This window comes from Eurosta solidaginis, chromosome 2, assembly GCF_040869045.1.
Source record: "Eurosta solidaginis isolate ZX-2024a chromosome 2, ASM4086904v1, whole genome shotgun sequence".
In the NCBI taxonomy this organism is placed as follows: domain Eukaryota; kingdom Metazoa; phylum Arthropoda; class Insecta; order Diptera; family Tephritidae; genus Eurosta; species Eurosta solidaginis.
In genome coordinates this window covers 56,598,318-56,608,479 of record NC_090320.1, presented here as the reverse complement: position 1 = coordinate 56,608,479, position 10,162 = coordinate 56,598,318, and the positions used below count along the sequence as shown (strand labels likewise).

The window sequence follows — 10,162 nt, the reverse complement described above, 5'->3', positions numbered from 1 at the left end:
GCATTGTTTATACCTTATTTCTTAATTTCAAACAAATTCGCAACAATAATTAAACTTTTCAATTTTTTAAACAAAATAAGAAATGCGCAACAAAATTTCAATTGACAAAACAGCTGACTTCGAAAATTCGAAATTCCTATTCCCCAATTTTTCTTCTCCCTAGGAGAAAAGAATTGGAGGAATTTTTCCGCGGGAATAAAAAAATCCGCGAGAACAAAATTCCGCGAGAATATTTAGAATTGGTCTGAATAAGTTAAATCTTAACGAAAAATAGTTTTGTACCAATCGTATTATTATTGTTCTGTTATATCTTTATTTTAAAATAAACAGTAGGGAAATCCCCATATCTGAAGAAAAACTGCATTATTACTCGCTCAAGGTCATTGGTGTTAGCCTCTGTATCCTTTTTGCTTCTTTTAAACGAAAATTGGTTCAGAATAGAACCATATGTATATGTATTATTGCGCAGCCTTGTAACACTGTTAAGCACACAAAACAAACAACAACAGTATTTCAAGTGTACAGCTGGATATGTAATGTTCGGTTTCACCCGCACTTAGACTTCCTTACTTGTTTGTACTAAAGTGGTACAGTGCTGCCGAATAGCCATAGGAAAAATGAGATCGATCAAGCATTGTGGTCAGAGGAGCGCAGCTGTAGATATCTTACCTGCAAACTTATATAATGGTTATATATTTCCCTCAGTGTATTTACATATATGTGTCTTTGAGAAATAATTTATTTATTAAAATCTTTAATCATATGCGTTTATACATAAAATCGGAACATCGGAATCACAAAATTATAAAGCTACATATTTGAGCAAAATAAATCTTATAAATAGATACATAAGTACTTTACATTACGAGGTAAACGAATTAAACACATTGGCACATTGTCGTAGTCAAAACAATTTAGGTTCTAAATTATGGCTTAAGCAGATACAATTCGTAACATCACGTCCCATTCCATTTTTCACTTACAGCACGTACGTGGCGTAAAGTGAGGCACATAACGACTGATATAAATACCTTCACGACAGTTGGTCAACTAAAAGCATCGCGTTATTTTAAACAGCAATTCTACACAGAAGCGTGCTAACTCTGCTATCCAGTGTTGCCAGGTGATGCAAAAAAAAGAAGCTAGATTCGCAAAAAAAAAAGGTTAGAAAAGGCTAAATTTAGAAAAAAAAGAAGCTAAAAAAGGCCAGAAATTTTTTGGTTAATTCATAATATTTTTTTTATATTTTAGTTTACACATTTGTAAATAAAAACTTATAAACATAACTTAAGCGCATAACTTCCTGTTTCAAAACATATCAGGCACATTTTCTTTGACTAGCACATGGAATTGTTTTAAATGATTGCATATGTGTATATTAGGCCGGGTCGATTTGTGGGGGGGGGGGGGAAATCGCCCATTGCTCTGTGAAAATCATATTCTAGGGATCAAAATAAGAAACTTTTCCGAAGGAACCATACCTCTAAAACGAATTCTGATGTCCCCCCACCCCTTTGGGTCGTAGGGGCAAATTTTGAAAAATCCCACTTTGAAATGCCTATGTTTTTTCTTTAATTTTAAATTTATTTAGTCAGAACATATGTAAATGAAAAAATGAATTTAACTTAGTAATAGGAAAGAAATTTAAAAAAATTATTAGAAATTAGCGTTTTTAGAACCCCCTTTGAAAACCAAGGCATCACTGTGATGCATTTGCATGTCGTAAACATAGTTATGTGGGTTTTTTATTCAACCGTTTTAAAAAATGAAGTTATCACTGTGACACAATTGCAGATCGTAAAATTGCTTGTGTTTTTTTTTTAAGCCACCACAAGACACAGCAGGTAGAATTGAAATTGCCCCTACCCAAAAGTTCGACCCAAAGGGGGGACATCAGAATTCGTTTAGAGTTATGGTTCCTTCGGCAAAGTTTCTTATTTTGATCCCTAGAATATGATTTTCACAGAGCAATGAGCGATTTTTAAATAGACCCGCCCTAGTGTATATACATAAAAAAAATATTACAAACTAATTACTTCATATTCATATTTCTTTATTCAGTCTACATTCATTACAACATTTAGATAAGCGTTTTAACGAGCATCTAATATTAAGCAGCGCATTAAGCATTTAAATTTTTAGCTTGTTCCTTAATTTAGTTTTCAGAATTTTCATGCCACTAAAAACTCTTTCAACCTCCGCGTTACTGAGTGGTAATACTAAAAAACTAAATATGAATTCGACAAGTTCTAAAAAAGGAGGTTCCTTTAATTCATTTTTATGTTCTCGGACTTCCGACCAAAATTCCATGGTGGAGTGTACATTTTTCCATTGTACAGTTATAAGTTTTCGCCACTGCAGCTCTATTAATGCTATTTGACTTGAAGAATAACTATACTTCTCTTTTTCAAAGTAAGAAAATACATCTGGCTTTCAAATTTTCAACGAATTTTCAGCAGAAAAAGAATTAATCTTTTGTAGAGAACTCATATTATTAGGTATTAGGTGTTCACAGGAAATATTGAAGTTATTTTATTTTAGAAATTTTTAAAAATACATTCGGAGCAAAAAAGGCTAGAAAAAAGTCACGAAGCTAAACACAAAATTTCGAGGCTAAAGGCAAAAAAAAGGCTAAATCTAGCCTCGAAAAGGCTAACCTGGCAACACTGCTGCTATCAATTGTTTGCTTATCCGCCAAGTAAAGCTGGAGACATTGTTGCTTTATCGGTAACCGTATCGGTAACCTTTTAACAGCTGATTCGACCAACCTTATGAGAATCAATGCAATCGATTATTGGTGCCACTAAGGTCGTAACCGTATCGTAGCCTCCCAATTGGGTTTTGGTTTACCGTCGTAACGATAAACAGCTGATTACGTTAGGGATACGGATACAGCGATACGACATACGGCACCAATGACTCCGGCTTAAGTGAGGTATTGTATCTGTTTAAGGCCTGGTTTTTCAGTAGTTGGTTAAACTAAGCTTAAACTAAGTTTGCTTAAACTCTAGTCAAATGTAAACTCCAGTTAAACTACTGAGCAGTTGTTCAGTCACAGTTCAAGGCCGCCTTTTGGGTATGCTTTTTTTGACCGGCAACATTGGTTTTTTCATTATCTAGATCAGGGCTATTCATTTCATAGCACAATTGTGCCCTCTCAATTCACACGCATATGATTCGCTCTGTCGTCGTTAATTGAGTTAAGCTGGAGACATTGGTGCTTTATCGGTAACCGTATCGGTAACCTGTTAACAGCTGATTCGACCAACCTTATGAGAATCAATGCAATCGATTATTGGTGCCGCTAAGGTCGTATCGTAGCCAACCAATTGGTTTTTGGTTTACCGTCGTAATGATAAACAGCTGATTACGTTAGGGATACGACTACAGCGATACGACATACGGCACCAATGACTCCCGCTTTATGCGGCAGTTACCCACCGACGTGTGCCGTACGTAAGGACGTTTGTCGTACGAAGCACGTTTGACCGAACTCTCAAGCCCGTAGGAATCAATGTGTGCGTCTGTGTACATGTACATAACATATTTGTGTGTGTATTGTTTACAGATAAGCACTGTTGCCATTGACCATTTTGCATGTATGCTTATTGAAACATCAACTTTTTCTAATTTAATTTTTAATATTGTAAAAGGCCGGAATACATATTAAATAAGTATAAATAGATTCATTATTAATCATCATTAATCAGTACTTTTACATAATTATTTCGAATTATTTTCACAATTTTTCAAACTTTAATTAGGTGTTTTTGCATAAAACTGCAAACGGTCAAAAATTAGCGCACAAAAGTTTACTAGGCAACTCTGTCTAGTGAGAGAGCGATCAGCTGACACGTTCTTACGGAAAAAATCAAAATTGTTTTGATTTCTACGTTCCGGGCTACGTACGTACGGGCGTTGCACGTCGGTGAGTTTTCGTTTACATTGCACACTCATAAGATAGGTCGTGTCAGCTGACACGTTTTTGGTACGTACGTTCGTGAGTAACTGCCGCATAATGCTGATCGCTCTCTCACTAGACAGAGTTGCCCAGTAAACTTTTGTGCGCTAATTTTTGACCGTTTGCAGTCTTATACAAAAACACCTAATTAAAGTTTGAAAAATTGTGAAAATAATTCGAAATAATTATGTAAAAGTGCAGATTAGAAATATGTAATCTATTTATATTTAATTAATATTAATTCCAGCCTTTTACAACATCAAAAATTAAATTGGAAAAAGTTGATGTTTCCATAGACATGCATGCAAAATGGTCAATGGCAACAGTGCTTATCTGTAAACAATACACACACAAATATGTTATGTACATGTACACAGACGCACACAATGATTCCTACGGGCTTGAGTTCGGTCAAACGTGCTTCGTTCGACAAACGGCCGTACGTACGGCACACGTCGGTGGGTAATTGCCGCATTATGCGTCTTGAAATCGACTCCATGTGCACCTGATAAGGCAGATAACTTTTTGTTTTTTGTTGAGAAACATTTCATGGTGAAAACACAATCAAAGGGTTTGCCAAGCCACCAAATCAATTTGATGCTAGTTGTTCGCCCGCTTTCAAAGAGAAAAAAATATACTCCGAAAATTAAATTTTTACTCCGGCTTAGTCGTTTACTCAGGTAACAGTTTTAAATACTCCGAACACTGGTAGCGAAATATGAGAGAAATGTAATAAAACGAAAAACTTCAAAAACGCTACGTCACCAAATTTTTTTTTCAAATTCGATTACAAATACAACAATTCCGGAATGCGGGATCTTGGCTCATTTGTATATGGGTATGTGCGTTGACTTGTGTGACGTTTTGATCTCATGCCTAAAGCCTTTTTATTCTAGGCCCGTATAAAGTTTTACGTTCCGTGATCGAACTTCTTTTTTAAATCACAATAGCTCTGAAATGGTTTATCAGGCTAATGATATATCTCTGGTCACAAGTCATAACCGCCTGAGTCGAGATAGGAAGATTCGTAAAATTTATACCGACAGATAAACACTAACGATTTCAAATGTAAAAAATGTATAACGGTCCATATTTGGACTTTTGATTTTGAATGATATTTGTCATTGTGGATAAGACAAGTGTGATAACTTCTGTATAGACCTCAAAATTACATATAGAATGGATCACCTGATTTGTAATTGACTATCGCTGTCTCATTCTGTGTCTCTTTTTATCACCCGCTGAAGAAAGCCGATCCTATGCGCCGCCATATTGAACACGCTGTCAAAAAGCTCAAAAGTAGCCATATTGAACATCCTGTCAGGCAGTTGACGGATAAGATATCACACTTGTTTTATCCACAATGATATTTGTGTACATTTGACTTGTATATTCGAAATTTTAAGCGTTTTATACAGCTTTTTCGGTGGCGTCATTTTATACTTAGGCTGTTATAACTTCTGACCACAGATTTTTGATCTAGACAAATAGTTCTGTTTGGATCCATAACTTATTATAATTTTTAGAAATAATTTGACCGTTGCATAATTACCGTTTGAGAAAAAATTGGTTTTCAGTCACTGAACGTAAAAACTTAAACGGGCTCTGTTTAGTTCTGGATATGGATGGCTCAACAGTTAGATACTTCTTTGGGTCACCATTCCGCGTAGACAAATTAATGCATTTCATTGTTTTCTTAACCTAACTAAACTTATAGTACATTCTTTGCGTTGCCTGTATTGTAGTGTCGTAATGCGTAATGCTATAGATTATGTTGATATTTATACTCAGTTGAGCAGAGCTCACAGAGTATATTAACTTTGATTGGATAACGGTTGGTTGTACAGGTATAAAGGAATCGAGATAGATATAGACTTCCATATATCAAAATCATCAGTATCGAAAAAAATTTGATTGAGCCATGTCCGTTCGTCCGTCCGTTAACACGATAACTCGAGTAAGTTTTGAGGTATCTTGATGAAATTTGGTATGTAGGTTCGTGGGCACTCATCTCAGATCGCTATTTAAAATGAACGATATCGGACTATAACCACGCCCACTTTTTCGATATTGAAATTTGGAAAAATCGAAAAATTGCGATAATTCACTACCAAAGACGGATAAAGCGATGAAACTTGGTAGGTGAGTTGAACTTATGACACAGAATAGAAAATTAGTAAATCTTTGGATAATGGGCGTGGTACCGCCCACTTTTAAAAGAAGGTAATTTAGAAGTTTTACAAGCTGTAATTTGGCAGTCCTTGAAGATATCATGATGAAATTTGGCAGGAACGTTACTCCTATTACTATATGTATGCTTTATAAAAATTAGCAAAATCGGAGAACAACCACGCCCACTTTTAAAAAAAAAAATTTTTTAAGTCAAATTTTAAAAAAAATTAATATCTTTACAGTATATAAGTAAATTATGTCAACATTCAACTCCAGTAATGATATTTTTCATTTCATTTATTTCATTTATTAAAAGAAATATAAATTAGTACAATAAGATCATGTATGATCTTTTATAGTACAACAGACATTAAATAACAGGATAATAATAAAACATTAAAGTTTTAAATTTAACACATTAACCTAACTATGGTGCAACAAAATACAAAAATAAAAGAAAATTTCAAAATGGGCGTGGCTCCGCCCTTTTTCATTTAATTTGTCTAGGATACTTTTAATGCCATAATTCGAACAAAAATTTACCAATCCTTGTGAAATTTGGTAGGGGCTTAGATTCTAGGACGATAACTGTTTTCTGTGAAACTAGGGCGAAATCGGTTGAAGCCACGCCCAGTTTTTATATGATATATCTTTACTAAACTCAGTTCACGTAATTATCTGAACTTACTTTGTATTGGTATAAAAAATAGCCGATATCCGACTATGACCACGCCCACTTTTTCGATATCGAAAATTACGAAAAATGAAAAAGATGCCATAATACTATACCAAATACGAAAAAAGGGATGAAATATGGTAATTGGATTGGTTTATTGACTCAAAATATAACTTTAGAAAAAAACTTTGTAAAATGGGTGTGACACCTACCATATTAAGTAGAAGAAAATGAAAAAGATCTGCAGGGCGAAATCAAAAGCCTTTGGAATCTTGGCAGGAATACTGTTCGTGGTATTACATATATAAATAAAGTAGCGGTACCCGACAGATGATGGTCTGCGTCACCCTGGTCCACATTTTGGTCGATATCTCGAAAACGCCTTCACATATACAACTACCACCACTCCCTTTTAAAACCCTCATTAATACCTTTAATTTGATACCCATATCGTACAAACACATTATAGAGTCACCCCTGGTCCACCTTTATGGCGATATCTCGAAAAGGCGTCCACCTATAGAACTAAGGCCCACTCCCTTTTAAAATAATCATTAACACCTTTCATTTGATACCCATATCGTACAAACAAATTCTAGAGTCACCCCTGATCCACCTTTATGGCGATATCTCGAAAAGGCGTCCACTCATAGAACTAAGGCCCACGACCTTTTAAAAAAGCAGTGGGCCCAGACGGCATAGCCATGCCGATGCTTAAAAACCTAGGGAAAGAGGGTTTCAAATACTTAGCGCATGTCTTCAACCTGTCTCTTTCCACCTTTGTCATACCCGAGAAATGGAAAATGGCCAAGGTGGTCCCGCTACTAAAGCCTGGGAAACCAGCTAACGTAGGTGAGTCATATCGTCCGATATCTCTCCTATCGCCAGTGGCAAAGACGCTTGAAGCCATTTTGCTCCCTTATTTCCAAGCACATTTGCAGCTAGCCCCTCATCAGCATGGCTTCAGAAAACTCCATAGCACTACCTCCGCGCTAAATGTCATTAGCACCCAGATAAATTGCGGTTTGAATCAATATCCCCACCATAGAACAGTACTCGTAGCGTTAGACCTATCAAAAGCTTTTGATACGGTCAACCATGGCTCGTTACTGCAAGACCTGGAAGGGTCCACCCTTCCCCCATGTCTTAAAAGGTGGACCGCAAATTATCTGGGTGGTCGGCAGGCATCGGTGCAATTCAGAAACGAAACATCAAAACAAAGGAGAATTAAACAAGGGGTGCCACAGGGTGGTGTCCTATCCCCGCTTTTGTTTAATTTCTACATATCTAAGCTACCTTCACCACCGGAAGGAGTCACAATCGTTTCCTACGCCGATGACTGCACAATAATGGCCACAGGCCCAGGCCCAAAGATCGATGAGCTATGCAATAAAATAAACGGCTATCTCCCTGATCTCTCCAGTTTTTTCGCCTCGCGAAACCTGGCATTGTCACCGACTAAATCTTCCGCGACCTTTTTTACAACATGGACGCCCCAAATGTCGACCATATTGAACATCCACGTCGATGGCACTACGCTACCGACTGTCCTACACCCCAAAATCTTGGGTGTGACGTTTGATCAGGATCTACATTTTGGTGCGCACGCAACCGCAATTGTTCCAAGAATTCAGATCCGTAATAAAATCCTCAAATCCCTTGCTGGCAGTACCTGGGGAAAAGATAAAGAAACGCTCTTGACCACATACAAAGCAATTAGCCAGCCGATTACGTGCTACGCGTCACCCATATGGTCGCCAAGCCTAAAAACCACCCACTGGAAGAAACTACAGGCCTGCCAAAATACTGCTCTCAGAATCGCCACGGGCTGTCTTCTTATGTCCCCAGAACACCATCTGCATAATGAGGCGAGAATACTCCCCATCAGGGAGAGAAATGAGATGCTGACCAAACAGTTTCTGTTGAATACCCAGAAACCTGGGCATCCCAACAGACATCTGATTGACGAACCAGCACCGCCTAGGGGCCTAAGGAGTCATCTCCGTAAGCATTTTGAGGAAATACGGCACCTGAGAACCCAGCCGTATGAAGCGGAAAAACACAAGCAGGTCCTTGGTGAACTCCATAGACAGGCGTCGGACCTTTATGTCGGGAATTGCCCGGTGAATCCAGTACTTGAAGAAAAATATCCAGAACTCGCAGAAGAGGAACGCATACTCCCCAGGGAAACGCGTGTCACTCTTGCTCAACTTCGTTCTGGATACTGTAACAGGTTAAACTCTTACCTATCCAGAATCAACCCCGACATACAAAATGTATGCCCTGCTTGCAATGTGTCCCCACATGACACCAACCATCTCTTTAATTGTAATGTGGAACCAACGCCTCTAACACCCCTTTCCTTATGGTCCACCCCTGTTGAAACGGCAATTTCCTTGGACTCCCGTTAGAGGATATTGATGACAATTTGTGATCGGTCGCGGCTATTAGGTGGGGCGAGCATTGCTACAACAACAACAACCTTTTAAAAAACTCATTAACACCTTTCATTTGATACCCATATCGTACAAACAAATTCTAGAGTCAGCCCTGGTCCACCTTTATGGCGATATCCCTAAATGGCGTCCACCTATAGAACTATGGCCCACTTCCTCTTAAAATACTCTTTAATACCTTCCATTTGATACACATGTCATACAAACACATTCCAGGGTTACCCTAGGTTCATTTTCCTACATGGTGATTTTCCCTTATTTTTGTCTCCATAGCTCTCAACTGAGTATGTAATGTTCGGTTACACCCGAACTTAGTCTTCCTTACTTGTTTTGCTTGCATAACATCACGAGCCATTTGGTGTTGGTGTTTTTGTTGCCTTGTAAGCTATTTGATATCGTAATAACAGTGCTAAGAGTATATGTAGATTAAGGCGGGTCGATTTAAAAATCGCTCATTGCTCTGTGAAAATCGTATTCTAGGGATCAAAATAAGAAACTTTGCCGAAGGAACCATACCTCTAAAACGAATTCTGATGTCCCCCCCCTTTGGGTCGAACTTTTGGGTAGGGGCAATTTCAATTCTACCTACTGTGTCTTGTGGTGGCTTAAAAAAACAACACAAGCAATTTTACGATCTGCAATTGTGTCACAGTGATACCTTCATTTTTTAAAACGGTTGAATAAAAAACCCACACAACTATGTTTACGACATGCAAATGCATCACAGTGATGCCTTGGTTTTAAAAGGGGGTTGTAAAAACGCTAAGTTCTAATAATTTTTTTAATTTCTTTTCTATTACTAAGTTAAATTCATTTTTTCATTTACATATGTTCTGACTAAATAAATTTCTAAAGAGAAAAATAAACTCCAAAAAGAAAAAACATAGGCATTTAAAA

General features: G+C 37.3%; 1 protein-coding gene across 2 annotated transcripts in view; it reads right to left on the bottom strand.

Annotated features, from left to right (window-relative positions):
* Positions 1-721: 721 nt before the first annotated feature.
* The window catches only part of bwa (alkaline ceramidase), a 45,312-nt gene continuing 35,871 nt past the window's right edge, over positions 722-10,162 (bottom strand). Inside the window, exon 5 of one of the 2 annotated variants that reach the window (XR_010949474.1) lies at positions 722-1,196. The gene's annotated coding sequence lies outside the window, so the exon portion shown is untranslated. The remainder of the gene's footprint in view (positions 1,197-10,162) is intronic. The other variant, XR_010949473.1, reaches the window with a different exon arrangement.